The sequence below is a fragment of the Sciurus carolinensis genome, chromosome X (assembly GCF_902686445.1).
Source record: "Sciurus carolinensis chromosome X, mSciCar1.2, whole genome shotgun sequence".
NCBI classification, from domain to species: Eukaryota; Metazoa; Chordata; class Mammalia; order Rodentia; family Sciuridae; genus Sciurus; species Sciurus carolinensis.
In genome coordinates, this window is record NC_062232.1 from 115,757,000 (window position 1) to 115,772,165 (window position 15,166).

General features: G+C 41.2%; 1 pseudogene; it reads right to left on the reverse strand.

The window, feature by feature from the left end:
- LOC124971671 (RRP15-like protein) overlaps positions 1-14,901 on the reverse strand; it is a 72,064-nt pseudogene extending 57,163 nt beyond the window's left edge.
- Between the last annotated feature and the right edge of the window lie 265 nt (positions 14,902-15,166).

The following is a 15,166-nucleotide window of genomic DNA, read 5'->3' on the forward strand; positions in this document are numbered from 1 at the left end:
AGGGATAGGAGATATCTAAGAGCAATGTTTTTTTGTGCTATTGAAATTTACTTGATACCAATCCAAACTAGGTTGTAATGGTAAGATGTTAATTGCAAATCCCAGGGCAGCCAAAAAGAAAATGACTCAACAAATGCCATAAGGAAATGGCAAAGGTATTAAAATAGCACATTAGAAAATACCTGTTTAACATAAAAGGAATAAAGGGACAAAAAAATACATAAAACATAGAGAAAACAAACAGAAGATATACATGCTACCTTAAATCATTTATTACATTGAATGTAAATTGATGAAACAGTCCAATTAAAAGAGAAAGATTGGCAGAACTGATAAAAAAAGACATGATAAAACTATATGCTGTTGAGAAGAGATATATTTTGGTTCATAAACATAAAGAGATTGGAAGGAAATGGACAGAGACAGGTACAGTGGTACAGGCCTGTTCTCCCAGTGACTCAGGAGGCTGAGGCAGGAGGGCTGGGGAGTAACTCAGTGGTAAATCACCCTGGTTTTAACACCCAGTACTGGGGAAAAACAGAAAAAAAGTAAAAGGATGAACTAATACATATGATAAAAGCAGCAATCAAAAACTGTAAATGCCTGCACAAAACTCAACTCAAAATGGATCAAGGACCTCGGAATCAGACCAGAGACCCTGCATCTTATAGAAGAAAAAGTAGGTCCAAATCTTCAACATGTCGGCTTAGGATCAGACTTCCTCAACAGGACTCCCATAGCACAAGAAATAAAAGCAAGAATCAACAACTGGGATAGATTCAAACTAAAAAGCTTTCTCTCAGCAAAGGAAACTATCAGCAATGCGAAGAAAGAGCCTACAGAGTGGGAGAAAATCTTTGCCAATCATACTTCAGATAGAGCGCTAATCTCCAGAATCTATAAAGAACTCAAAAAACTCAACACCAAGAATACAAATAACCCAGTTGACAAATGGGCTAGGGAAATGAACAGACACTTCACAGAAGAAGATCTACAAGCAATCAACAAACATATGGAAAAATGTTCAACATCTCTAGTAATAAGAGAAATGAAAATCAAAACCACCCTAAGATTCCATCTCACCCCAGTTAGAATGGCGATTATCAAGAACACAAGCAACAATAGGTGTTGGTGAGGATGTGGGGAAAAAGGTACACTCATACATTGCTGGTGGGGCTGCAAATTAGTGCAGCCACTCTGGAAAGCAGTGTGGAGACTCCTTAGAAAACTTGGAATGGAACCACCATTTGACCCAGCTATCCCACTCCTTGGCCTATTCCCAAAGAACTTAAAATCAGCATACTACAGAGATACAGCCACATCAATGTTCATTGCTGCTCAATTCACCATAGCCAGATTGTGGAACCAACCTAGATGTCCTTCAGTTGATGAATGGATAAAGAAATGTGGCATATATATACAATGGAATATTACTCCACAATGAAGAATGATAAAATTATGACATTTGCAGGCAAATGAATGAAATTGGAGAATATCATGCTAAGTGAGATAAGCCAATCTCAAAAAACTGAAGGACGAATGATCTCGCTGATAAGCAGATGAGGACATATAATGGGGGGTGGGAGGGGTTAGCATTAGGGTTAGTGTTAGGGTTAGAGTTAGGGTTAGGGAGGGGGGTAAGAATGGAGGAAGGAAGGACTGTATAGAGGGAAAAGAGGGGTGGGAGGGGTGGGGGGAAGGGAAAAAAATAACAGAATGAATCAAACAACATTACCCTATGTAAATTTATGATTACACAAATGGTATGCCTTTACTCCATGTACAAACAGAAACAACATGTATCCCATTTGTTTACGATAAAAAAAAAAACTGTAAATGTTACACTAATTATCAGACAAAACATAACTTCAAAAAAAATCTCATTACATAGTGATTAGGAAGATGGACTCAAAATCCATCCTGCCTGGATTTGATACTTTGTTCTGATCATTCTGACTGTATGATTTTGAGCAACTCATTTGATTTCTTTGTGCCTCAGTTTCCTCATCTTAAAATGGGTCTAATAACAGTATCTGCTTCAAGAGTTACTGTGCATATTGATGATGACATAATAAAAGTAAGGTGCTCAAAACAGAACCAGGTATAATAAAAGTAGCATAGTCAACAAACATGAGCTATTAATTTTAGAAGTATTAATGTCCTCTTTCCTCACTTGTCTTTCCATAGGAATCCCATGGCAGATCTCTCCTTGTCTTTTGTGTCTCTGCTCAAATGGTAGCTTCTCCAAGAGACTTTCCTGGATCACTACTCAATCTAATGAATGCTTCCTCTATGATTCTCCACTATGTTTCCCTGTTTGGTTTTCTTTGGAGCATGTGCCACTCTTTGAAATTATTCTAATATTTTCTTTACTTAATTATTGTGCACCTATTTGCTGAGCCTACAAATACAATGCTCCAGAAGGACATGGACATTGTCTGCTTTTAGTTACCCATAGTGGATCCTCAGGGTCTAGAACAATGCTAATACATAATAACAATTTGATGAGTGGATTTCCTTTACACAGCTATCATAGAAAATAATCATAAAAGTTATAGAAATGTAAATCAAAAGCCTAAATAAGTGGAGCACTATATTGTATTCATGGTACCATAAAAATAAGAATTTCCTCTCCCAAATAACCTTTAAAAAATTCTAGACATGGCCTTTTTTAATTGATGCATATTAATTACACAGAATGGTGAGTTTCAATGTGGAATACTGGTACATGCATATAACAATTTGATTAATTTCACTCCCAGTGTCTCCCCTTACTGTCCCCTCTCCCTTATCCATTTTTCCTACCCTTTTGGGTCTCCCTTCTACTTTCTTTTATTTATTTATTTATTTATTTATTTATTTATTTATTTTGCACAGGGATTGAACTCAGGGTCACTAACCACTGAGCCACATCCCCAGCCCTTTTTATATTTTATTTAGACAGGGTCTCACTGAGTTGCTTAGGGCATCATTAAGTTGCTGAGGCTGACTTCGAACTTGCAATCCTCTTGCCTCAGCCTCCCAAGCCACTGAGACTGCAGGCCTTCACCACCATATCCAGGACCCCCACCTTCTACTTTCACATTCCTTTTTGGCCTCCCTTTTTTTCCTACTACCTTTCCCATATAAGAGAAAATATATGGTATTTTAGACCTGGCCTTTTCATAGAACTCAACAAACTAATCTCAACTCCATATGAAGAATAATGGACCAACAATAATCAAGATAATTTTGAAAAAAAGTTGAGGAATTTTGGAACAAAAACCACACTTTTAGCTAACCCATGGGTCAAAGATAAAATAAAAATGAAAAATTAGAAAGTATTTTACACTGAAAGAAAATGAAAACACAACATACCAGTCAATGGGCTGCCACTCAAAGCAATAAGTCTAGGGCAACGTATGGCAATAAATACCTGTATTAGAAAGAAAAGAAAGGTCTGAAACCAATAAGCCCAGTTTGTACCATAAGAAACTGAAAAGCCAGGTGAGATAGCACATACCTGTAATCCCAATGGCTCTGGAGGCTGAGGCAAGAGGGTCACAAGTTCAAAGCCAGCCTTGGCAACTTAGCAAGGCCCCAAGCAACTTAGTGAAACCTTGTCTCTAAATAAAATATAAAAAAGACTGGGGATAGGGCTCAGTGGTTAAGCACCCCTGGGTTCAATCCCTAGTACCAAAAATAAATAAATGCCTCATCATTAAAGCTCATATATGAGACTAAACCCCTTCCCACCCTTCCTGTTGCTGTTGTTCACAGACTCCCATAGTTTCCTGACACAAAGCGGGCATCACTCTAAAATTAAATACAAACACTAGAGAGCACCCATTAGATCAGTTTGTTCCCTTTGCAAATAAGCCCCAGTGAAAAGCGGTACACAGAAAATGAAATAATATTCTGTGATAATTGTTGCCAACATGCAAAAGTCACACCTCTCAACCTGTGTTTCTGAGGATTTTAAAGTGTGGTGTCCTCATGAAACGGTGAAGACAGGGACACAGGAGAGCAAGAAATGGGGACCAGAAAGTAAGTATCCTTTTCGCATAGAAAGTTCTGTATTATGGAATTTTAAAAGACATCTCAATGTATTATCAAGTCAATTTACCTAAAGTTGCAAAATACTAGTGGAAAAAGCATTAATTATGTGAAGCTAATGTTGTTTTTATTGTTTTATTTGAAATTTAAGGATCAACAGTTGTTTTCAAGCATTTTAAATTTATGAATGAAAACGTGATGATGTAAATAATGAAGAAGGAGGAGGAGAAAAAGCAGACAGAAGAGGAAATAAAGAAAAAGAATGAAGAAGCAAAAGCGAGGATAGGAATCATCTTTGCTTTAGACAAAGAATTCAACTGCAGGATCAGAGGTAGTAATATTGGAAAATGGACTTCTGGAGCAAATTTACTTGCTTTCTTTTATAAGTTTATAGTTACTGTTTACACTGTCAAAGCTTTTTGAAGAATATGATACTGCTTCTAGCTTGTAAATTCCTTAAGGGCACAGGCCGTGTCTTATAGATCTTTGTATCTCACATAGCATCTAGATAATTGCTAGCCACGGTGGAGGTGCTCAATAAATATCTGTGGAAGGGATGACTGCAGAAGTTGAGGATATTAAATATTTTCAAAAGAAATAAAAATATTTGATTAAAATTTAAAATGTATTTTTTCAAATATTGTTTTAGGTTGTTATTCCCTATGTTTCAAAGTAGATTTAACCTCTATTTGCTAAATCTTTTATGTATTTATACATTAACTTTTTAATTATTTTAATATGAATTGAAATGTTTATGGCTCATGAAAACCTTTTTTTGTATATTTCCCTAGCTTTTCATTTTTGAAAATTTTAAACTATAAATATTAAAAGAAATACGGCCTTTATCAACTTATCAGTTGTTAATACTTGGTCACATGTATTTTATATTTAGTATTAAATAGTTTTTAAAAAGGGGGGAGACAAGAAAAAATGTCAGTGGTAGAGTGCTTGGTAGTGTACACAAACCCTGGGTTTGAGCCCCCAAAATAATGAAAAACTACATTAAAATGTTTAAGATATACGTTAGTCACTTAATTGTTGGGGCATTTTCACTTTCAATTTTAAAAATGTTTAATTTATCAGCATGCTGGGCACCAAAGCATTCTGTGTTCTATTTTTTCTATGTTATGGAAGAGAGTTAAACTTGTAAATTCAGAATTGAGTATGACATTTCTACTCTCATGTCAAGGTTGAATTCTAGGCCAGGTAATAAACATTTGAAACCATAGCATAGATTTCCTGGAAATTAGCCAAATATTTGAAATAGCTGCCTGCAATGCCATTGTCTTTGCTCCTAGTGCATTTGTAGTTTTTCACTGAGTAACATAAAACTAAAATTTAGTCTTATTTTTATATTTAATATTTTAAAAATATTTTAGAGGTTTGAGTCAGTTGAATTTTAGTGCCCTGATTTTTCATGTGCCAATTAGGATGACTTATCAATCTCTATCATATTTATCAGTTTTAAGGAATAAAAGTGTTTGTTTAGCTGTTCCATAGTTCACCAAGTGTTTTTGCTAACATTGCCTCATTTATATTTCCCAGTATTCCTATGAAGTCAGTGGTAGTGGGATCTCTATTTTATGACTAAGAAAACTAGATCACAGAGAGTTTAAATGGCTTTCCCTGGCACATAGGCCATGAAGTTGAGGAGGCTCTACATCTTCTAATTCCAAAGTTAGGGACTTGTGCATACTAAGCAATGGCCCTTTTCTGAATTAGAATGGGCTACACAGTAAGATGTAAATCTGATAACCTTTGAAAATTGCTTAATTGACAATACTAGCCTCATTGTCTGAATCAGCAGTAGAATGCACAGGAAACCTTCTTAATATAAGGCTATAGCAGGATCTAGAACAATTCAGAATTAGACCTTTTTCAGAAAGGCAGATTTACGAAAATAGACACTCTTCAATATGCTAAACACCAACTTGAGGAAGAGGGACCATACTTAATACTGCTTCCACACAAGAATTAAAGCTAGTAGGTAGAAAATAATAGCAACAATAATGATCACTTTCAACAGATGTGATGTGCTGGGTACTTAATTGGCACTTAACTTAAATCCTTTCATTTAACAAAGGAAACTATTATGCCCATTTTACAGATGAGGAAACTGAAGCTTGGGGAGGTATCGTGTATTGTTCGAATATATGTATATTGTCACATAGACAATCAGTGGTAGCTCAGGGATTTCAGTATGTGTCTAAATCCCGAACTTGTGAGCTTTCTTTGCTTTCTGCATACTGCCTATACATAGGAAATGGAGTCATCCCAGGATGCTTTAGGAGTGAACTAGCTGAAGACTATCAGAGATATTAACCATTGATGTTTGCCATACAGACCAGCTTTGAACTAGATGTTTGCTCAAATTGAACACTGAAGTTGAGGGGTTAGGATCTGGGTATTCTGAGCATTCTGGGAGAAAAAAACATTGGCATTCATCCTGGGAAAGAAACAAGATTCAGTGGTTGAACAATTTATAGAGTTCAGAAGGTCAAGATGGCACCCAGCATCCACATGAGTGAAGAGCAAGAAAAAAACTAAGTACCAATGTCTATGTGGTTGTTCAAATCCAAACCTGTCAGTCATCTTTGAGTTATTCCTCTTTTCTCATCTAACCTTCATCTGTTCCACCAGGAGGTCCCATTGACTCTACCTCCAACATACTAAATTCCTCCATTTCTCTCCATTGTCATCATCCTTGCCCATGTCCTTCCCATCTCCCATTTGGATAACTGCAATGTCACTAACTGGTCTTGCTGATCTCACCTTTCACCCCTACAGTCTGATCTCAACAAGAAGCCAGAATGAAAAAATATAACATAATGAAATGAAAAAACGTAACATAATGAAATGAAAATATAAACCAGATAATGTCACTCCTCAGGTCAAAATATATGTGAGGGGCTCCTTACTGTTTATACGATAAGGACAAACTCCTTCCCAAGACCTACAATGTCCCACATTAATGGTCCCCCATTGGTTCCCCATTCTCCCCACAAACCACAAGTCCACTTGTTCATTCCATGCCCCAGGCAATGGAGTGTAGTGCTTACTATCTCCTGAATTCTAGAGTCAGAGTGCCTGAACCTGACCACTTAGCAATTCTGTGACCTTAGGCGCTAACTTTAAGATTTCTGTACCTCAATTTTCCTCATCTGTAAAATGGAATAAGAGTACCTAGGTCAGTCAGGCATGGTGGTGCACACCTGTAACCCCAGCAGCTTGGGAGGCTGAGGCAGGAGGATCACAAGTTCAAAGCTGGCCTTAGCAACTTAGTGAGACCCTGTCTCAAAATTAAAAATAAAAAGGGCTGAGGATGTGGCTCAGTGGTTATGTGCCCCTGGGTTCAATCCCTCAGTACAAAATTTTTTTAAAAAATACCTAGTTCATAGGTATCAACTTGTTTAGTTGAAAGAAATAAGTGAGTTTTTGTAAGGAAAGTTCTTCAAATAGTGCTTGTCCTGCTCAGTCCTGCCTCAGGATATTTACTCTTGCTGCTCCTTCTGCCCAGAATTTTCTTACCCCAGGTCTTCATCAAGCAAGTACCTTCTCACCCTAAGAACAGAACATAAGTATCTTCTCTTCATAAAAGCATCCCTGAACTCTCCTGCTCTAATCCAGTCAACTGTGTTACTTGATTTCATTGTGTTCATGGTATTCATCCCAATTTTTAAATTAACAATTGTACCTGACTTCTTAAGAACTACATTAAAATATAGTTAGAAGAGAAATGGAGAGCCCTGTAAGGATTTTTGCAACCTTTACTAGGATTAAAGGATCAGAAACCTCTGTTTTAGAAATCTATTTTTATGCTGCTAGTTTATTCTATAATTGTTTCCTTTTTATTTCCCCGTAGTGATTAGTAAAGTTCTCTTGGAAAATGTCAGAACTTCCAGCTGTGCTAAGGGCAAACAGGGAAAGAGTTTTTTGTACCTAACTGGGCCTGAGTAAGGGAGACCTGAAGGGAGAGCAGGAAAGAGACATTGGGAATCCATGGAGGAGACCCCTGCTGGGTGAGGAACAACCAGGGACTGAGAATGGAGCTCTTTAGAGAACAGTTACACTTTCTTGGTGATTGTTTTAATAAGAAAGGCTGGTACACTCCCATCTGTCACAGTTGTGGAACAGGAATCCTGCAATAAAGAGGAGGGTTTCACACAGTAAACATCTAATAGAAACCATAGACCATGCTTATTACTGGCCTACTGTGTGCCAGCCACTGTGCTAAACTGTGAGCATGCATTATTTTATTTAATCCTCACATGGATTTGTGTGTGTTTGTGATGCTGAGGATTGAAGTCCAGGACCTAATTGCTAATTCACATGGATCTTTTGAGGATCTTTTTACAGATGAGGAAACTGAGGCTCAGGAGGTTCAAAAACTTTCCAGAAGTCACAGAGCTAGGATTGAGAATTTATACTCAAGTCCGTGTTCTTAACAGCCTCCCTAGTTGATGAATAATGAATCTCTTAAGATCTTTGCTGACCATAAGATTGTATTTTTATGAAGTTCAATTCAAAAAAGAATAGTTTGGGAGCTGGCAATTTAGATCAGTGGTAGAGTGCTTGTCTGGTATGCATGAGGCCCTGGGTTCCATCTTCAATACTGCAAAAAAAAAGTTTGTCTCAAAATCTAGCATTATACTGTAGAACTGTTTCCCAACTTGGGGTGATTTTGGCCCTGAGGAGACACTTGGAAATTTCTGGAAACACTTTTCATTACCATGACTAGATGGAAAGGTGCTACTGACATTTAGTAAGTGGGTAGGGAGGCTGAGAACTCTGTTTAACATCCTGGAATGTACAAGACAGTTTCCCACAACAAAGGACTATGTGATTCAGTACAACGGGTTGAAAAATTCTACTGAAGAAAGTTCGTGTAAGGCAAAAAAGGAAATACATTTCATTGGAAGAATTGTAGCTAAAGGAATGGAACATTCTGGGTAACACTTTCTGTTTTCCTGTCATGAGGGACATACATTAAATGTAATGTATGTCTTTTGTAGTAAATCAGTGAGGATCAAAATCAGCTAGCTCCTCTGAAAAACCATGACTCTCTAAACAGAATGAAGCAAAATGTTGGACCCCAGGACTGACCACCCATGATTTTGCCCACCCATACGTTCTTTGCTCCTTTAATTCTGCATTAATCCAGGGTGCAGATAGAGTTCAAAAATCTGTATGAGCTCACCACTCTGGGCCAATCCTGATCTCTTGCTACCATCTTACAGAAATAGCTTCTCCAATGGCCTTGGACACTGTGGTCCTAGTTACATGAATGGTAGCTTCCATTTTGATTAAGTCTTAAGCCACAGTCATATTCCCTTTCGCCTTTGTGGTGAGCCTGTGTGAAATAAATGAATGCATCAGCACACACAAGAGCAGAGCAATGGAACTCTGGCAATTCTAAGCTATTCACAAAGTTTTTCCATAATTGTGAATTCAGGGCACAGTTTTGATGACCAGAAACAAATGGTTTGCAACAACTCATCCTTGCACTCTCTTTTCCAAAAGGTTGACTATAACTATTGCTTTGTTAAACTTTATGAATTACATTTCAAAAGAGAAAATACCACTCTAATCCACTTTCTATTGATGACAGCAAGATTAACTGTTGCCTCAAACTCATGTCCTTCCCACAATGACTAGCAAAGTATTTGTAAGTGTTGCCCTGGGATCCATCACTTATTAAAAAAGGCTCATGTTGCAAATACCAATCTGGAAACCTATTGGCTTCTAGAACAAATACAAATAAGCAGATTATGTCATTTATCCCCTCTCTCTTTGTATCTGTAGTTAGCTGTATGGAATAGAATGTGATAAAATGGATTTTAAGGAAATAGTAGTATACAGAAACTTTGCCATTGAGGAAAATATTTGTTTTAAGAAATAAACATACCAATAGAAAGATTTACCTGAGGCCTGGAGGAGAGAAAATAACTACTGGGTAGGGGGTTTTTATTTTGAGTAGATCAGCTAGATAGTGGTGGTAATTGTACAATATTGTGAACATACTAAACACCACTGAATTATTCATTTTAGAATGGTTTCTTTTAGGTTATAAAAATTGGATCTCAATTTTTTTGTTTAAAAAAGCTCTACAAATTGGGCTATTGAAATATGTGGTTAGATAATGTCCTTTCAACTTGATGTTCACAGAGTTAACCTGCATCTCCATCATTATCAAGTGCCTGATGCATGTTTGCATACTTAAGGTATTTATACACATTTTCTGCCCCTTTTTGATAAAACAGATTTTAAACTAATAAAGATAACCAAATTACTAATAAACATAATACAAGAATATTAAAAATGCGTCATTGAATTTTAAATGATTGGTGAACCTAACTGCTGGGAATGCAAGATGTGTCCTAAATGTTTAAGCCAATTCCAGTCCCTCAGCTCTGTAATGAACAGCAGTGGGTCTTTCACTCACTGAGACCAATATGATTTTCCCCCTACCTTGGATCGCTATTTCAGCTGAAAGAAAAAGCGAAAACAAACTATGAAATAAGTGACCTTTCTATTTATTGTAGATCACATCTCAATTGCTTCAGACAACTGGCTTTTTGTCCAGGTGTCTTGTTTATCTCTCCCTGTATTACTGTGATAACCCAACCACTCCGAAAACCCCATCTGCTAAACCAGGTGGGAAACTAACACACCATTACTCCATTCCTCCAGAGCCCCCTTTAAAAAAGACTTCCACAGAAATGAATAACCGTGCCCCCCTCTTCCAAGGCCAACATAACTCCAGGCAGCGAGTTCAGATAAAAATTTCATTTAAGGTTGGGTCGCCCAATCCCCTCCAACTTCCCCAAAGGCCAGTCTATCTCCTGGGTTGTTTGATGTTTCCAGAGACATCCCTACGTTGAGAGTTACAAATCAATTGTTTTATGTACACATCACACACACAGTCGGAGAAGTAGAAAGAACTAACTGAGTCAGACAGTGCTAATATCTCAGCGAGGGAGACAATTGCATGCCGCACGCGCGCGCGCAAACACACACACACACACACACACACACACACACACACACACACAGCCAATCTATAAAAGCCTGGTACCTTCCCTCAGGCTGTTTTTTTCTACTCCTGCTGTGCTGCCTGGATACACGAATTGGGGGAGGGGACCAGAGGCAAAGTTCTCAGCGCTTTCTTCCCCCAGCCACCCCGGCAAGGACCTCTTGTCTTCCCCTCCCCTCCACCTCCTCTGATCCCAGGAACGGCCCCACGCATTTTCCCCAGCTAAATCTTACTCCATCCTCACTCAATTCTGATTGATGGTACCCTCGAGTTATTCCTTGAAAGAAGTCATCTTGCTACCAAGTGTGAGCCAGTTCATACCAGGGGATGAGGTGGTAGGTGGGGCTGGGGAGATTAGTAAGCGGGATCGGTAATGACAACTCACACCAAACAAAACCGACGATTGTTAGATTGTATTTAATTTTTAATGAATCATCAACAGAAATAATGTTTTCGTTTCCAACGGATCTCTGTCCTTTCCGTGGGCTCTCTTGCCCGCGTGGACGGTCCCCACGTCCCGGGAGCCTTGCAGCTCTAAGGCAAGGAGTCCCCAGATAACTATTTAGTATAAACAAACCGTGCGGCTTTAATGGAATTACCTCAGCCTGCTAGTAAATAATTTATAGTAGGCAGTAAATAAAATATGGTTCTGCGTCTTTAAAAGAGTTGTCAAGTGGAAAACACCCACCAGAGGGACGTAAACCCAAAGATTGCCACGCTTAAAGACGCCGGTTGGGATCGAGAGCCGGGTGAAAGAAAACACAACATGTTTTTATATCCCGAAGGAAGTCGTGGGTGCTGCCAGAGCCGGAGCGGGCAACTCTCAGAGAAGGTTCCCGCAGGGAGAAGGGAAGAGACAGGATGTCTTTTTTACTTACCCGAGGGGCAAGTGATTAAAATGCAAAGGGAGGGGGTTGCACTTTCATAATAATACCTTCCATTTGAAAGCCTAAACGCTTTCAAATTCGTTATCACACTTAATCCTCGAAGTCACTCTTCCAGAAATACCAGGCAGGGGTCAGGATTTCCCATTTTCCCGATGGGTTAAAAAAGGTTCTGAGGCTGAGACAGTCTCCACGCCTGGTGAGGACTCAGTGCGACTCAGGAGTACTGCTGGTCTTGGCAGCTCTGCTCAAAGTAGTTCTTCCCCGTGGCGCCCCCAGGAGTAGCTGGTGCCTACCCCACCACCACCACACACACACTGTCTAGCCCAGCACACTTGCCTAGTTTTACAACACTCCAGCATGTCTTCTGTTTTCGGTGACCTGAGAACCCTCTAAATAAATTTTCTGCCCCCCTGTTCCCCCCATCCTGTCCCTGAAAGGCTCATCCCCTGTTCAGACAGGAGGACAGATTTATGAATGTCTCCTCAAGGCTACCCCCAAGACAACCTTGACCATGAAACCAGAATCTTGAACACTTGACCTAAATTTCCAAGGGCATCTGTTTCCGTCTGTAATTGTCACCAGGCTTCATTTGAAATTCGATCCTGTGTCACTAATGGTATTAACAGGAGCTGAGGTCCAACCTTCCAACGGGAAACTGTTGCATATGATTTTACATCCAAACGAAAGTAAATCAGTTTCTATAAACCTGCAGCCACCCCCTCCCCGAGTATAATAAAACTGTTGTCGCAATCAATAAATCTCTGGTTTGGGGCAATGAAAATTAGATAACTGTTCTCTCTCTCTCTCTCTCTCTCTCTCTCTCTCTCTCTCTCTCTCTCTTGCTTTCTGCCTCTTCCCCCCCCACCCCGCCCCCTTAAGACAAAGCCACTATTGAAAGAACGGGGCGTCTTGTTAACCATTTTTGAAGTCCCTCGCTGTACCCGGCGCCTTTCACACACGCACTTCTCAGTCATCGGAGAAAACCAGACGTTTAATTACGGTGACTTTTGTTCGATCATTACGGATAATAAAGGCAACCTTTTCGCTAGATACAATTATAACGCAAGCTGCTCCAACACCTGCACGGATCGCATTTGTCTCCAGCATGGTTTTTCACTCCTCCTCTAAACTGCCTTTGAATTTCTCCCTCTCTTCTGACCAGAAGATTTAATATGTTGCAAGAGATAGATTTCACGAAAACGCGTTGCCCCTTCTGTAGCTACATCTGCTCCGACCTATTAAGAAAAGTAAGACATTTTGATACTAATTGCAAATAAATTGTGATGTGTTCACCAAGTAATTGATTTAATGAAGTTCATATGAAACTCCTGAGATTGGCCAAGTGAAAGGCCCCCCGGTGCGTCTATTGTGGAGGAAAAGGAAGGTTGGTTTTTCGTTTTCTTTCTTTAAGAGAGAGAGAAGGGAAGAGAGAGAGAGAGAGAGAGAGAGAGAGAGAGAGAGAGAGAGAGAGAGAGAGAGAGAGAGGTGGCGTGGCGGGTGGAGGGAGGGTGAGAAGGGGGGTGGGCACAGATGTTACCTCTGCAGCCGGCGTGGTGGCGGGAAGGAGCTGCTGGGGTAACGCCTCCATTCCGGCCAAACGAAGCTCAAGCGGCCGCTAGCCCGCCGGGCCCCTGCGGCCAGATGCGCGCAGTTCATTGGCAGACCTGGACCCAGGACAGGGCCACTGCACTGGCCCCCAGAGTATTCCGAGTTGCCGAGGTTGCGTAGGGCACTGCTGCCAGTTCTGTGCCCCGGCTTCCCAAAGTGCTCGACGACGGCCTCTAAACTCCTTTCTCCAGCCCAGAGGCCGGAGGCTCAGAGGCTAGGAAGAGAGGAGGGGCACCAGGTGGCTCTCCCCGGAGTCCTGGTCGCCAGGCCTCAGCTGAGGGCGAGAGACAGGGTTATAGTAGCCAACACCAAGCGGGTCAGGATCCTGGGGGCCCGAACGCACACTACAAGCAAGAATCCGGACAATGAAGCCACCTGGGACTCTTGCGCGGATTTTCCTTTTCAACCTTTCTGACCAGCCAAGTCTGGGAGTTAAGGGCCAGGCGTATGCAGAGTGCGGAGGCAATACAAATTTCCTGAACACCTACGGTGTGCTTTAAATTGTGCACTTCAGAAACAGTAGCGCTCTTTCGCCAAGCAACGAGTGGGAGGTTATTATTGCTCCTCCTTAACAGATGCAGAAACTGAGGCCGGAAGGCACGCTAGGTAGCACTGTGCCTACAATGCCCTGCCTACCCTGGGCTATCCGCCAAGCCCCCGGCTCCTCTAAACAGAGAAGGAAGATTTCCGCACAACCATCCTCAATCTGCCCTAAGGCCCTCCAAATATTCTCCCGTATAACTTAATCTACGGGGCATAGGAGACAGACAGGGTAGAACCGGCCGCAGGGCCCCACCCATATCTCCGAGTTGGCGGCGCACAGTCTGAGACTCTAGTTTGGAATTTTTGTTTCGTTTTATTTAAAAAAAAAAAAAAGGAAAGAAAGAAAAGCTCGTTCGAGTAATCAGAGCCCGAGCTAAATTTAACATTGACTTCAAGTTCATCTGAGAACTTTCTCCGAGTTGCTTTACCCCAGAGTCCTGGGGGCCGCTAATTCGGGGCCCAAAGTACTCGCAGGCCACAGCGGGGCAAGGGTGGTGATGCTGACTCAGCCCTGCTGGCCGATGCCGCTGGACCGCGAGCCAGGGGACCGCAGGAGGGATGGAGCTCCCATCCCCCCCCTCCGCCCGCTTCGGGGAGGCTGTCCCCGGGGCTCCACGTATTTAAGCGCCTGTACGCCTGCTGCTTCTCACCCTCCGATGCGGCGAAAAGCTTAAAACTCAGGCGAATACAAATGGTCAATGCTGGGGCCCGACCATGGTCACGTTCCTCCCCGAGAGGCAAGACCCGGAGTGAAGGAAGGCGAATAAATAAGCCCCCTGATTTCCCCTTCAACATTTCCGACTAGGAAGTACTCAAAGCTCGGCCCAGAGGGCCGGGTAAGTGAATGAAGGTAGCCTGGGTCGGGCTACCAGGAATACCAGGAATCCCACACTGTCCCCCGATCGGTGCTAGACACCAATTGCTCAGCCTGCTCCTTCTGGGGAAGCTCAGCTCACCACGCTTCTCTGGACCCGTCCAGCGCAGGCCCACCCTTGTGGCTGCAGAGAGCCAGCCACATTCGTTGTTCCGACCGATGCACCTCTCCTTTCCCCCAGTTTTT